At 47.2% G+C, this 14013-nt stretch overlaps 1 protein-coding gene across 3 annotated transcripts in view; it reads right to left on the bottom strand.

The window, feature by feature from the left end:
- TBL1X (transducin beta like 1 X-linked) overlaps positions 1 to 13800 on the bottom strand; it is a 200259-nt gene extending 186459 nt beyond the window's left edge. For all 3 annotated transcript variants that reach the window (XM_074359139.1, XM_074359141.1, XM_074359142.1), the window contains exon 1: positions 13524 to 13800. The gene's annotated coding sequence lies outside the window, so the exon portion shown is untranslated. The remainder of the gene's footprint in view (positions 1 to 13523) is intronic.
- Between the last annotated feature and the right edge of the window lie 213 nt (positions 13801 to 14013).

Here is a 14013-nt window from a genome sequence, read left to right as displayed (position 1 = left end):
AGGGGATTCTGAGATGAAAGACAGTGGGGGCACAAAGGGATGACCACCCTGTGGTTGCATCCTGGGTTGTCCAGGCACTGACCCAGCCCTGCAGGGGCAGCCCCTTCCCCAGACGCCTCGCCTGCCCAGTGCGGCCCTTCACGCACAATTCCCCACTGTTAACATGACCCTGTACGTGCGAGGAGCTCCTCCAGATTCTGAGCTAATTTCTTCCCACACAGTTCCACGCTGATGGTTCCATGGTGAGTGCTGGCAACCAATCCATCACGATCCTGATCTTATGGGGAAACTGAGGATCGATGTCTATTACCCACACCTTCCTCCCCTCCAACCTGTCTCTGGGCAGAGGTCGGGGAAGGTTCCTAAGTAGGCTCTCACCATGTGGCAAGCTCACCACACTCAGAGACTTGTTCTGAGCAAAGAGAAATCTACAGAGTCCCACTCCTGGGCATATATCCAGAGGGAGGTAACTCTAATTTGAAAAGATACATACACCCCAATGGTTATAGCAGCACTATTTACAATAGCCAAGGCATGAAACAACCTAAATGTCCATCAACAGATGACTGGATAAAGAAACTGGTGTATTTATACAATGGAATACTACTAAGCCATAAAAAATAATAAAATAATGCCACTTGCAGCAACATGGATGGATCTGGAGATCATCATTCTAAATGAAGTCAGTCAGAAAGAGAAAGAAAAATACCATATGACATCACTTATATGTGGACTCTAAAAAAGAAGACAAATTTATTTACAAAACAGAAACAGACTCACAGACATAGAAAACAAACTTATGGTTACCAGTGGGAGAAGGGGGTAGGAAGGGATAAATTGGGAGGTCGAGATTTGCAGATACTAATATATATCTATAATAGATAAACAACAAATTCATACTCTATACCACAGGGAACTATATTCAGTATCTTGTAACTTACAGTGGAAAAGAATATAAAAACGAATATATGTATGTTCACGTATGACTGAACTATTATGCTGTACACCAGAAATTGACACAGCATTGTAAACTGACTCTACTACAATAAAAAAATATATATATATATAAAGTTAAAGTAAAAAAAGAAATTGACAGACAGAAAGGAGCTTAGGAGCTGCCTGCAGCTGGGAGCTGGGTGTAGGAATTGATGGCAAGTGAACATGACTGATCTTATGAGGAAGAATGAAAAGGTTCAAAAGTCGGATGATAATGATGATGATGACTGCACTACTCAGTAAATTTACCAAAAATCACTGAATTGCACACTTAAAATGGGTGATTATTTCAACACCTTCACTGTGGTGTGGTTCCTTTACAGTAAACCACACATATTTTAGATGTACACTTTGATGAATTTTGATAATGTATACACCCATGAAACCACCACCACAATCAAGATAGCTAACATTTCCATCACTCCCCAAGAGGTGCAAATTTTGACTTCCCAATTTACCCCTTCCCACTGCCTCTACCCTCTGGTATTCATAAGTTTGTTCTCTATGTCTGTGAGTCTGTTTCTGTTTTGTAAATAAGTTCATTTGTGTCCTTTTTTTTAGATTCCATGTATACATGATTATAATATGGTATTTTTCTTTCTCTTTATGACTTACTTCACTTAGAATGACAAACTCCAGGTCCATCCATGTTGCTGCAAATGGCATTTAAAATGGGTGATTTTTATGATATGTAATCTATACCTCCAAAAATCAACTTGATCTTAAAGGGATTTAGAGTTCCATGTTAAATTAATCACCACAAGCAGCCATCTACAGCAATCCAAAGGCAAAGCAATCATCTATGGCAAACCCAGACAACACAAAGTCTCACATAGCTTGCAGAAGGAATGACAGCCCAACCCAAACCGACAATGTGCCCAACTCAATTCAACACGCTATACGAGCTATAGATGGCCAAACGCTACCAGCTGATCAACATGGAGAGAAATTCCACTTGGATGAACATCTGTGCTGCCAGAAACTCACACAGAAAAATACACGCTGTCCAAATACAGAACATTCAATGGAAAAGCAAACACGACAGGAAATTCAAGAAGGTTGAACATTTACTTTTAGATAGCATAGCAAACTATGAACCAAGCCCAAACTTCCCTTAAAGCAAACACTATGCAGAAAAGTGGGACCCCTAAAATACCCCTCTATTGTGCCAGGGACTGAGAAAATTAAAATTTACAAAGGACAGCCTAATCTCTGTGTTTTATGTTTAAACATGAACTGGGGAAAAGTGAAAACACACAGTCTCTGTTTTCAACTAGCTTCTCTGAAAATATGTCCAGGACAATCAAAAAATTACAAAATGGAACTGGAAACTTTCCAACTATTGGCTGTACTGACTGAGAGAAAAAGGAAATGCCTCCATGAGGAAATCTTACTGCATTCAGTTCAAGTATACTAATGTAATTAACTAGGGTTATATAATTTTGCTAACTTCAAATTTCCAATTATAAAGCTTCACATACAATTACTTAAACTACAACTGATTTTTATTTCTGTGGAAAAAATGAAGACAGCTAATTTGAACAACCCAGTCTTCCCAAAGGGAAGGAGTTGCTTTCCTCGATAGAAATTACGCAAAGGATAATTCACAATGCTACAAACTCATTTGTTTTTATATTTTCCCTTAAAGGTTAGCAGCCTCATAGATTCAGTGTCTCAGTGGCTTTTACCGTTTGGCCTTACTGTTCCCCTACCTTCCTGCTCCATACACCTACCCTTAAGTTCCCAGAAAGTATACACCCATCTCTGCACATTGTGAGTACACCAGGTATGTGTTTAGGAAATAAAACTAACTTCTGTGCCCGCTTCTGCAAAGAGTCTAAGGGTAGGGCTGTACTTGATACATCTCTGAAACAGTACTTGGGGTAATTTCGCTGACCAATAATCCAATGAAGAATTATTAGCAAATCATCCACCACAAAGACGGGAAAAGACTTGTCCAGAGTGGCAGTGATTCATTAGCGTCCGGCTGACCTGCTTGCAGTATGAAGTCAGGACCTGAACAAGATACAGAACCTTCCCAAAGACTCCCATTACAGCTAAATGTGCTTAAACGTATGGATCCCTGGAGAGCAGAGACAAAGGTGCATACCGTAGATGTTAGAAATTCTACTTCCCGTTTCTCCTCTCTTTGCAGTAGGTGCCTTCTGAATATTACCATTAAGAGAAGCAATCTGTTTTTTATCAAGCAGGAGATAAATACATCAGTTTACCAAAGGACAAATGAATGTCGACGTGGGTCCTGACAAGCGCTGACGACGCATGGCACCCGACGCCCTGACAGTTCGAGGACGTGACCAGGAACGTCAGCTGCAGGCTTCTGGGTGCCGGGTGCCTGTCCCCGCCTCCCTCTGTTCACGAGCTGCACTGCACACCCAGCATTCGCAAAGGGGAAAATGGACGCGACACCCCAAATCATACACAAAACCCGAAGCTAAAATATCCATCATTTCCAGTTAAACAAACAGGCTTGGTGGGGTAACCCCGGAGCTACTTACGGTTGATGTCTAGTCTCATGAAAACCAGACCTTCATCCATTCTCAGCAAATGAGCTCAGCCTGAGACCCTAAGCTCGGAGGTGAGTCCCATTTCTCACCTCCACAGCCCACCATGTGGCCTGAGTCGTGAATATAGTTTTTGTATTTATTGACTCTCTGTGACACCAGCAATATAGCATCAACTAAAACGACAGTTTTCTCTGTTAAAAAGCCTCTAACGTGAAATGCAAAAAAAAATGATAACAATAATAAAACAAACATGATGGATGAAATATGTCCCTGGAAAAAGAAATAACAACAAATAAACAGGCAGCCTGAAGGCACCCAAGGACTTTCTCACAACCTAGTTCCAGCGCTATCTCATGCTACCATCTTTTCAAGTTTGAATCACTTATTCAACAAAAAGCCTGGTTTCTTGGGAGCCCCGAGGGCATCCATCAATGAAAGCAGCTGATTTATAAACAGAATTAAGTGATTATGAAAACACTGTGGCGTCATGAAATGCTTAAAAAGCACAGCATTGTTCCAAAGGTTCCTCGTGCACCTGCAACCGAGACACTGTCATCTGGTTCTGAAACACAAATATTTTTTCAGCTTTAAAAACATGCAAAATCCAGTAGATCCAAAATATGCACAGTACCCTGTCACTGTATGTTCTTTCCTCCCCAAATCACATCCTTAACACTGCATCCCCTGGAGCAATGTCCAATCTTTAAGCTGGCAGATCTCAGTCATTTAACACATATACGTGTACGTCCACACACACACACACACACACACACACCCTATGGCAGCTGAAGACAGAGGGAAAGGGGAACACATATGTGTCCCACTTTATTCAAGGACTTCACTATCAACCTCTCTCATCACCTCTGGGGGCCTCTTCAGGATCTTTAAATGCTTTATTTTTCATTGCATATCCCTCTGGGTGAACACGTTTTAAGCACTAACCCCAACTCACGTAATATATTAACTATAGATAACACTCACCTAATGTTATATGCATTTTTCATAGACCACAAATAGACGTTTTGTAACTATTAAATTTAAAAAAAATAAATGGACAACTGAAGTTTCTTCTTGCACTCCAATAAAACTCACTGTGCACCTGCCAGAGGACATGAAATCCACTTGGAAGCCCACTTTGAAAATTAAAGCCTGGAACAAGGCATTTCTGTCCCCCTCTGCCCCCGCTAAACATGGAGACTCTTGGTTTCAAGCAAACATACTCAGAGGTCCAGAGGTCTGTGAAATTTATCAGAGTCCCATGAAATTTATCAGGCAAGTCTCATATCCACAGGTCTCTCCCATTGTTTTCATAAGGTCTCCAATAATTTCTGTCGTGCACTGGACACGTGAGATCATTAATTCTTATTTTCACCACCTTCTGAGCTGGGTACCCCTCCAACGCTATTCTCCTGGCTAGGCTTTTTGAAGAATTACCCTATAGATCCTTGGAAAGGGTTGAACTTGGCATAGAAACATCGTCCATCTTAGAAATACAACCCTAATGTGGTATTTTTCCATAATCAAATTAGGAGTTAAACCAAAGCGTGTCTCCCAAGACTGACCTATGGCTGTCAGGGACTGGCAACCGTTGTTTTTAAGTTGATAAATGTGAATACTTACTTGAGTCTTTACCTACACAGGGCTGGCATTCAAGTTTCAAGGATTAAAATGCCTGATAAGATTCTGTTGGAAAAAGAGTCTAAGGCTGGGACCCAAGTTTAATCTGTCTCCCAAATGAACCAAATGGTAGAGACATCAATTCTCTGGTCAGCTGCTTTCTGAAATACAAACTAAAACTCGGCAACCATGTGGAACTGTGCAAATGCTGAGAATTACGTTTGCACAGTGGTGCTACAAATTTCTGCATCACATGAATTGGATAACTGTCCTCCACCCTCCTTTCTCACTCCTCATCTTCAATCGGATGTCAAGATAACAAGGGTACCTGGACCCTTGGCTAAGACTAAGAATTACCTGCAAAGCACTAGAAACAGAAAGCACTGCTCAGTCACACACAGACTTTCTCCAGTTCTTAATCATGGTTCATGTGGTCTTACCAGAGTAAAGTATTTATTACTGATCAAAGAACTAAAATGGCAACACATACAGTATGCTTCTTTTACCCAAATTTCCATCTATGAAGAAGTTCAAACAAGCAGAAATGTTTGCAGAACTGGATGCAGGATGTTCACAGACTCTACAGCCGGATGGCAACAGGCAAGTCTCTAATAGTTACGCATCAAGCCATCCAACAAGGGGGACAGTGTCCCTCTAGCCTCACTGCAACATGGATGCATTTGGGGGTCCAGATCTCAGGAGGCGTGAGTCAACTGTTCAATATCCTGGCAAGAGGTAAGCTGATCAGCCTGGAGGGGAGGGGGGAGGGGTAGTGGCGGCCCTCAACTCCCCAGCCTCTGTATTCCACCTGGGAGTTAGCGGCAAGTGTTCCAGAAAGGAAAGTGCTCAGGGCTGGCTATCTGGGGTCACATTCTGAGTTCCAGGCTCAAGAGAAGTAAGCAGAGAACACTCATGTTTTCTTTTAAGCATTCCAGCTACATCTACCATGCTAGGAAAAATAGACAGGAATTCAAGGCAGACACTCTCTTGAAGAATAAACACTGTGAATTTTGCCATGAGCATTGTTTGTGCTTATTTTACAGGGTCTCCTGAGACTGGGAAACCACAACAATCATAAGAATTACTCGGAGGCACTCAACAGCCCAAAGTGTCTTCTGAATTGCTGGGTTTTTGTTTTTTTTTTAAGTAAAATATGCAACTGACTTACCAATGTTAAGTAGAATATTGCTTATTTTAATCATGGGTAAACGACAGTCAAAGCACGGGACATAGTTTACCCAAACTTTCAGTTAATATAAAACCACTGAATTTCTTAACCTACAAAAGTCTTAAAAAAAAAAAAAAAGCCTACCCAACATTTCAGTAGTGTCCCTTTACATGATTAAAATCCACACACGAGAAGCATGGGAGGCCTCAAGATCAGCTCATGAAGCCTTTGACTCTACGTGTGAGGACACACACAGGTCCGACAAGTTTACACGCGCCGACAGAACACCCAAGGCAGGAGGTAAGTGGCCAAAATGCCACATCAGGGATTCTCCAAAAAACGTGCCATTTCTTATTAGATTGCAAATAGTGAAATTACGACCCAAGGTAAAATGTAAGTTAACAACCACACAGAAATACAGATACCAGAATTTGTTTTATTTCTAGAACAAACTAATGTGGCAAACACAACAGGATATTTTCACCCTGCTTTACGGTCACATTATTACCCTACAGAGAAAACCTCGCCTCTTGTGTGTCCTGTTTTTGAAACTAAAGACAACTTCAACCTACTGCAGTATTTTACATTTTAAATGTCTTTCCATAGTAACAGAAACCATCTCTGAAAGTGCACCCCAAAATGCCTCATCTCAACTAATTAGACAGCAAGAATGAACCAGCATTGAAGAAGAGCAAGACTTAGGCAGCTCCAGCAAGACACCTGGTATTTTCTCACTGTGGCTTCAAACAAACAGTAAGAAGCTATATGTTTGCTTTTTCCTTGCTTTTGATAATATCCACGGCGCAAAATCATTCTGAGGAAAGCACACTGGGCCAACTGTGCTGAAGTATAAAACTCATGTGTCAAGGGAGGTGCTGAAAGGGTGGAGGGATTCTCCATGAGGCACCTCATCCTGAGATAAAATGTGATTACCAAGACCAGGAAGCAGGCGCCCGGGTTGGGGGCTGGGGGCTCGGGGAGAGGGAGCACCATGGACACCTCTGGGGTAATGGAATCCAGCTGTCCTCTATCCTGCGTACTGGTGGTGGTTATAGACATTTAAGCACGTGCTTAATTCATAATTTATGTACAGTAATTCAGAAAACAGAGAGTCTCTCTATATATACACGTTATATATACTATATACACATACATACATGCATAAAGCGTCTGTGTGCATGTATGCCAGCCCTGAAATTTAACTTAAGGGGAAAAAAGATAAGGCAAGCAAGCGATTGCTGGAGACCCCCCTAACTGATAAAGATATATTACTATTATCTGTGTATATTTCCACACCAAATTCCCACCTTCAGAGTAGAGGAAAACATAAGCACGCAGGGCTCCAAGCATGATACTAATCCTCTCTCCTCTAACACAGTAAGCCTGAGAAATAAATACGTTTCCTTTGCTCTCTCAGTGAGAAAACTAACACCTGAGAAGGTAACTGATTTGTCCAAAGACGCAGTCAGTGCATGGTGGGCTGGCTGCCAAGTTGACACAGCCGTGTCAACTGCCCCCTGACCACCAGGAGCCCAAGAGGCCCCTGCCCAGGCTGGGCTTGGCGGGGTGGTCACGCAACAGGGGGCTCAGGAGGACCAGATTTGGGTGCCAAAGGGGCCAATCCTTGGAAGAGGGCCCCGACCAGGAAAATGCAGCTTCGTGCCCAGCTGCCGCCAGCCGTTCACAGTCGTAGGAAGGGACCGAGACCTAAGCAGCACCCAAGAGTCCTGCAAGAAGCAAACACCCTACACACTGATTTGCCCTCGCCCTCCTGAGCACCCTGCATGGTGTTGGAGTCTCCCCCAATCCAGGGTAACCAACATCTCGCTGGGCACAGAAAAGGTCCGAAAACATCAGACGGGCTGGGTTTTCTCCTGATAAATACCCAAGTCCCAAGAAACTGACCCAAAGTGAGACCGGCTAAATCTGCAATGACGTCAGCAACACCAACAGGAAGAAGCAGAAGCAGGGGTACTGGTACCGGGAGGGGGAGCATGGTTCTCTAACATACTTGGGTTGAGGAAGAGCTTCAGCAACTAGCAGCCGCCCCTCCCCCAACACCTCCAGCAGTGCTGCCCCTGTTAGTCTGTGTTCCTCAAAGCCCATGCACTTCCCACCTCCTCCTTTCCCTTCTCCTGTGAGTGCCTATGTCGTCACTTACTGCCTAAGGTATCCCAAATTAGCCTCCCAGGGAAGGGGGGGAGGAGCCCTAAGAACCACAGAACTGGGTATGTATCTTTCCTTGCCATCCACCTGCCCGTGGACCTCGCTCCAAACTGGACTGTAGAGTTGATGGTACACTTCAGGTTTGGTGTCTCCACCTTTGCACCACCGGCATTTGGGGTGGGGGCTGTCCTGTGCACCATGGGATGTTTAAGCAGCATCCATGGACCCATCAGATGCCAGGAACCCCACCATCCCCCTCCCCCGACTTGTGACAACCACAAATGTCTCCAGACATTGCCAAATGCCCCTAGACAGCAGGGGGCAAAACTGGCCTGAGAACCATGAGTCAACTCCAAGATTCTAGCATTCAGTGGTGAAAATACGGTTTCAATAAACAACTGCCTTTCCTACCCCCGTCTCTGAACACTTCCCTTTCTCTTGACCCTGCATGTCATGCTCCATCTCCACCTCTCTGCTCCCATCTGCCACGAACAAGCCAAGCCATGAAAATGGTACCAGACTTCCTTTGTAAGATAAAAATATTCTCTCCTCTGTTTTCAAGTTTAAACTGGCTCCAATTTAATTTTCCAATGGTTTTCAGGTCACATCTGCAGTCTTCAGTCAGGCAGTGGATTCGCAATAAATATTTGATCGCGGTGATGATACACAGAACGGCTTCGCAGGAGGCTGCCACTGGGTGGACACAACCACCTTCCGTCAAGTTCCTGGCTCCCTGGTCAGTAAGACACCCAGGAAACAAATTCCTTAATGACTGTATTTTCCCCTTGAGGTTTTAAACTCATTTCCTCAGAGCAGGCTCTCATTCCCTTTATAAACATGTTGACTCTGTTTGTCTCTTCCCACATCCAGCTTTTATTTTGGTTTTGTTGGGCCTCGTTCTGACAATGTGGCCAGGGTCATCCATTTGGTAGGCCGAGCCTCACAGAAAGGATGGAGCGGAAGGGCCAAGGAGGGCAAGACCCAAGGAGAGGGTTCACATCCAGCCTCCACTCAAAGGGCCAGTTACTTTCGTCACGCTAAAAATAGTTACGGGAAAAAAAAGTTTATCTTTCCTACTTAAAAAAAATGTTTACAAAATGACTTTAGTCTTACTTCCTGATTGAAACTATTTTTTAAATGTCTTGGGTGATGAAAGATTAACAACTTATTGGATGTTACTTTTTTTTTAGGGAGAAAAAGGGGGCAAATGCAAGGTATGGGGACACCATGCCTAGGACAGTCTCGGGGCATCATCGGGCAGAACAAGAATGCTTGTGGTGGAGCCCTGGAAATGCCATGTGCGTGGAGCCCCAGACTCTGACCCAGGCACAAAGCTGGGAGAGGGGGCTGCCACAGGATCGGGGTAAGGGGTCCTCCTCCTCCCCTACAGGTATCTGAGAGAGGATGTGACTTCCTGCCGCTCAGGACCCATGGGAGATGACTTTTCTGGGCCTGGCCTCCCTCTGCAGGGACCCATTTCCCACCTCTGTAAGAGAATCGTGACTAGGGCAGGTGTCCCAAAGGCCGACAGGTAACAGCAGTCCTGAGAGAGACCAGGAGTGAGGACGAGGGGCAGAAGGGATCTGGAAGTCAGCTCTCTGACAGGCGCGAAGTCAGGTTTTTACCCATCCTCATTTACAAATAAAATTTCTATTCTGTTGCTATAAAAAATACAGAAGACTATGCAAAGAACACCTCAACGAAGTAATAAAAATAACATCCTGACTCAGGGACCGGTGTACCAGAAATGGCTAGCACCTAGCTCCTTTTTAAAAAATACTTTGACTATTGTGAAGTCTCACTTTATTGGAAGGATTTCTTATCAGCCTTTTAATTAGAGGAGTTCAATCTCAAGAGATTAAACCTTAATACTGAGGACATAAACTTGATGGGGAGAGAACCTACGTTGCCCATAGCAGGGGTTTACACACGGCCTACATCTCAATTATGCACATGGAGCCTCACTGATGGCAAGACCTTGGGCTCCCCACCATCCCAAGGTATGTTCACTGCAACACATTCAGGCAGGCAACGTGGGGACTGGCTACACCATTTTTCAGATGGAAAACTAAGGCACAGAGACACTAAATGCCTATGTCCAAGGTTAAACACTGCGTAAGACTCTGGGTTGACTTCTGGTTTTCTCATTCAAAAGTGATCCAAACCACGTGAATATAAAACCACAGTCGTCAATCTCACTGAAATTGACTGAAATCACTTTCCTAAACTGCTGGCTGAAATGGGTCTTTCCTTCAAAGATCTACCTGTAAAATATTTAAAACTCTTATAGCCTCTCCCCTTTCCCCACAAAAAGCAGACTAACTCTCTTTACTGTTTTCTTTATCAATCCTTGCAGTTACTACAGAGTATCACCCTCCTTAGTACTTTCTGCAAGTTCTCCGCTGTCCAAGATGGTAGCCATGAGCTACAATCAACTATTGAGTATGTGAATTATGGGTAGAGCACAGAAAGAACAGAATAGGTAATTTCAGTAACAACAGAATTGTTACTGAATTTATATTAACTTGAATCTAAATATGCACATGTGGCTTGTGGTTACCTACTGGACAACTGAGCTACAGTCGGAAACAATCCCTCTGCTGTGGTGGATGTTTCATGATTTCTGTTGAGATTTGTCTAAATGTACATGCAGATTTCAATGCAGATTCTGGAGTTGGAGGGCGGGGAGTGGGGAAGAGAGACAGTTTGTGTGTGTGTGTAATTTAATGACCTTGTCTCCAAATGGGAAAATTCACACTTTGTAGACAGGAAGGCAAAATAACACCAAGCTTAAGAGGGGCTTTGGGATTAGACAGTCCTCCCTATATCATATATTAGCAAGTCAGTGTCCTCTGCAGCAGAACGGAAGTAACTGCTGCACACAGGGCGTTAAGTGCCTGTAAAATCCTCACTGCACGGCACTCAAGTAATGTATGGACAATTATTCTATTTGCACGATAGCAACAAATTCAATTTACAGGCTCCATAATTTTCAAAAAACTTATACATACATTTCTGCTTTCTGTCCTTGCACCACCCAGTGAGTATCACGATTTCAGTTCCTCTTTTTTATTTTTACACATATAGGAAAATGACTCAGAAAAGTTGCAGGACTTCAAGGTCAACAGTAGAGCAGAACAGGGTGGGCCTTTCACTAGTTCAGGCCAAATGGGGACAAAGGCTGCTTTTCTAGCCAAGCATTAAGTGTCCCAGGAGTTGGACTCAGGGGCTCTATTCCCCTTTTTGCTGGCTAGCACGGAAACCCTCCTAACAGCCCACCCAGGCAGACCTTGATGCCATCACACACATAAGAAAACTGAAGCTTCCCACAGTTAAAGGTGAGATTCGAGACCAACTAGGACACCCCGCTCTCAATTAGAACACCCAAACTTTCAGGAGGGGTGAGGTCTGGGAGATTTAAGGATGATCCTGTGAAATTTAAATGGGGGTGCTGACAATTCCGGGACTGACCAAGCTCTTGGATAAAAGCCAACCTCAGGAGCTCCAGTGACACACACCCTGCTGTGCCCACCAACAAATAAAACACAGTCTCCATTTTTGTCCCACAGGTGTGTGTTCACTTAAGGTCTGGAATACCCTTAAGGGGCTATTTTAATAAGTGGGTCAAGTGATGAACTTCAGCTTTTAGTCCTGGATTAGTTACCTAGATGGGTGCTTTTCTACAAAAATCAGCAGTACATTTGAGGTATTACCATCCTTTAAAATACGAGCGTCATCTTCACGTCTCAATTGTTCCACAATCAACATTCCTCCGCCCCCAACGCGTCTTTTCTAGGAATGACTGACTGCAAACTTTTCATAAAATTTTCAAGGACCAGTTGCTACCCCGAGGCCACCATTCAGGACCTTCGCGGGGCGCTCCCCTCCCCCTCCCAGACTGCAGTCCCGCCCCTTCCCTTCCAGGTTAACCCAGGGGCTCGGGAGGCGCGTCAGAAAAACATCCAGAAGTCAGGTCAAGCCACATGTGACAACGCAAAGCAGAAGCAGTTGCATATGGAATGGGGGTGGGTTTTTTGTTTCTTTTGGGGTTCTGCTCTACAACATCACCAACAGGGGAAAAAAAAAAAACCTCCGACTTTAACAACTTCGTGAAATTTCCAGTGCCGCTGCCTTGGAGAATGCGAGGCCGGGCAATGAGAGAGCCCGGGCCGGGCCTGACCGCGCACGGGCGACACACGTGAAGTCCAGGCCCTATCCCAGCGCCGGCGGGCCTCTAGCGACCCCCAACTGTCACAGCTCCAGCGTCCTGCGACTCCCGCAGGCGCGCCCCCACCCCGTTCTGAGCACCGACCCGGGTTGGGAAGGTCCCCCTGAGGAGCAGGGCCTGGGACACGGATCTAGGGGGCAACCCTCCTGCGAGCCTGGGAGCAACAGGTCTGCAGCCTCCCCAGGCCACGCTCTGCAGCCCCTGCCTGGCCAAGGGCTCCTCCCACCCGCCTTAGTCGCCCTCAGCCTGCTCCCCTCGCTCCGGCCGGGGGACTCCCGACTTCCTTGACAGTTTCTGCGCCTCGGAAACTGAGCCGCCGCGGCCCACGCCGCCTCGCCCGCCACTCACTGAGCTGCGCGCCGCCGCGCTTCCACCCGGTCCCGGGCGGGCCGGCCCGCGCCCAGGGATGAATGGGGCTCCCCTCCCCCACGGGGATCCCGCGGCAGCGCAGGTTCGCGCAGCCAGCCCCAGGATCCGCAGACAAAGGGGCATCGGGGGACAAGTCGAGCGCTTCCCCAAACTTACCGCCCGCCTCCCCCTCCCCAAAACAAAGGAGCCCCCTAGCCGCCGCTCGTCCCCGACTCGCCGGCACTTTGGGGTGCGGCCACATCGGGGTATTGTTCAGCCTGCAGGGAGCGCGCCGCACCCCAGCCCGAGCCCCGGGGACAGTTGGGGACCTGCCCCTCCAGAGCCCCGGAGGCGGGCGGAGCGTGCTGGCGCTCCCGGCCGCCGGCCTGCCCGCGAGCGGGGAGGGAATCGCCGGCCCCCGCGCCGTAGAAGTTTGCGCCCACCCCGCCCGGCCGGCCAAGCCCCGCGCACTCACCTCGCCACGAGCAGCGCAACTTGTGGCGGCGCCGCCACTCCGAGCTTTCCTCCGGCCGGCCGTCGCCGAGCCCGGGCCGTGCCACGGCCGAGGAGGGCCCGGCGCCCGGAGCAGCCGCGTGCCGCCCCCGGGCCGCCCCCGCCCCGCCGCCTCCGAGTCCCCGAGAGGCGCGGGCACTGGAAAGTTTCGGGTGCCGAATGGCGGCCGAGGGCGCTGCGGCGGCGGCGGCGGGGCGGGGGCGCTGGCGGCTCCTCGCTCCCGAGTGCGGAGGGGGGGCTGGGGCGGGAGCGGCGGCGGCGGCGGCGGCGGCGGCGGCGGGAGAGGGCGGGACGGCGGGAGGGACCGGCACGGGCAGTGACCTCCGGGGGGAGCGGCCGCCAGCGCGCCGACCCCGGCCGGGAGGACTGCCAGCGGGGCCGCCTTCGCCGCCCAGGCCCGCCCTTCCCCCACGGCCCCCAGCCCGCACCCTCCCCCACGATCGGGGGAGGGG

The sequence above is a fragment of the Camelus bactrianus genome, chromosome X (assembly GCF_048773025.1).
Source record: "Camelus bactrianus isolate YW-2024 breed Bactrian camel chromosome X, ASM4877302v1, whole genome shotgun sequence".
Classification (NCBI taxonomy): domain Eukaryota; kingdom Metazoa; phylum Chordata; class Mammalia; order Artiodactyla; family Camelidae; genus Camelus; species Camelus bactrianus.
Note: the sequence above shows the minus strand (reverse complement) of the source record. Positions and strands in the feature narration are given on the sequence as shown.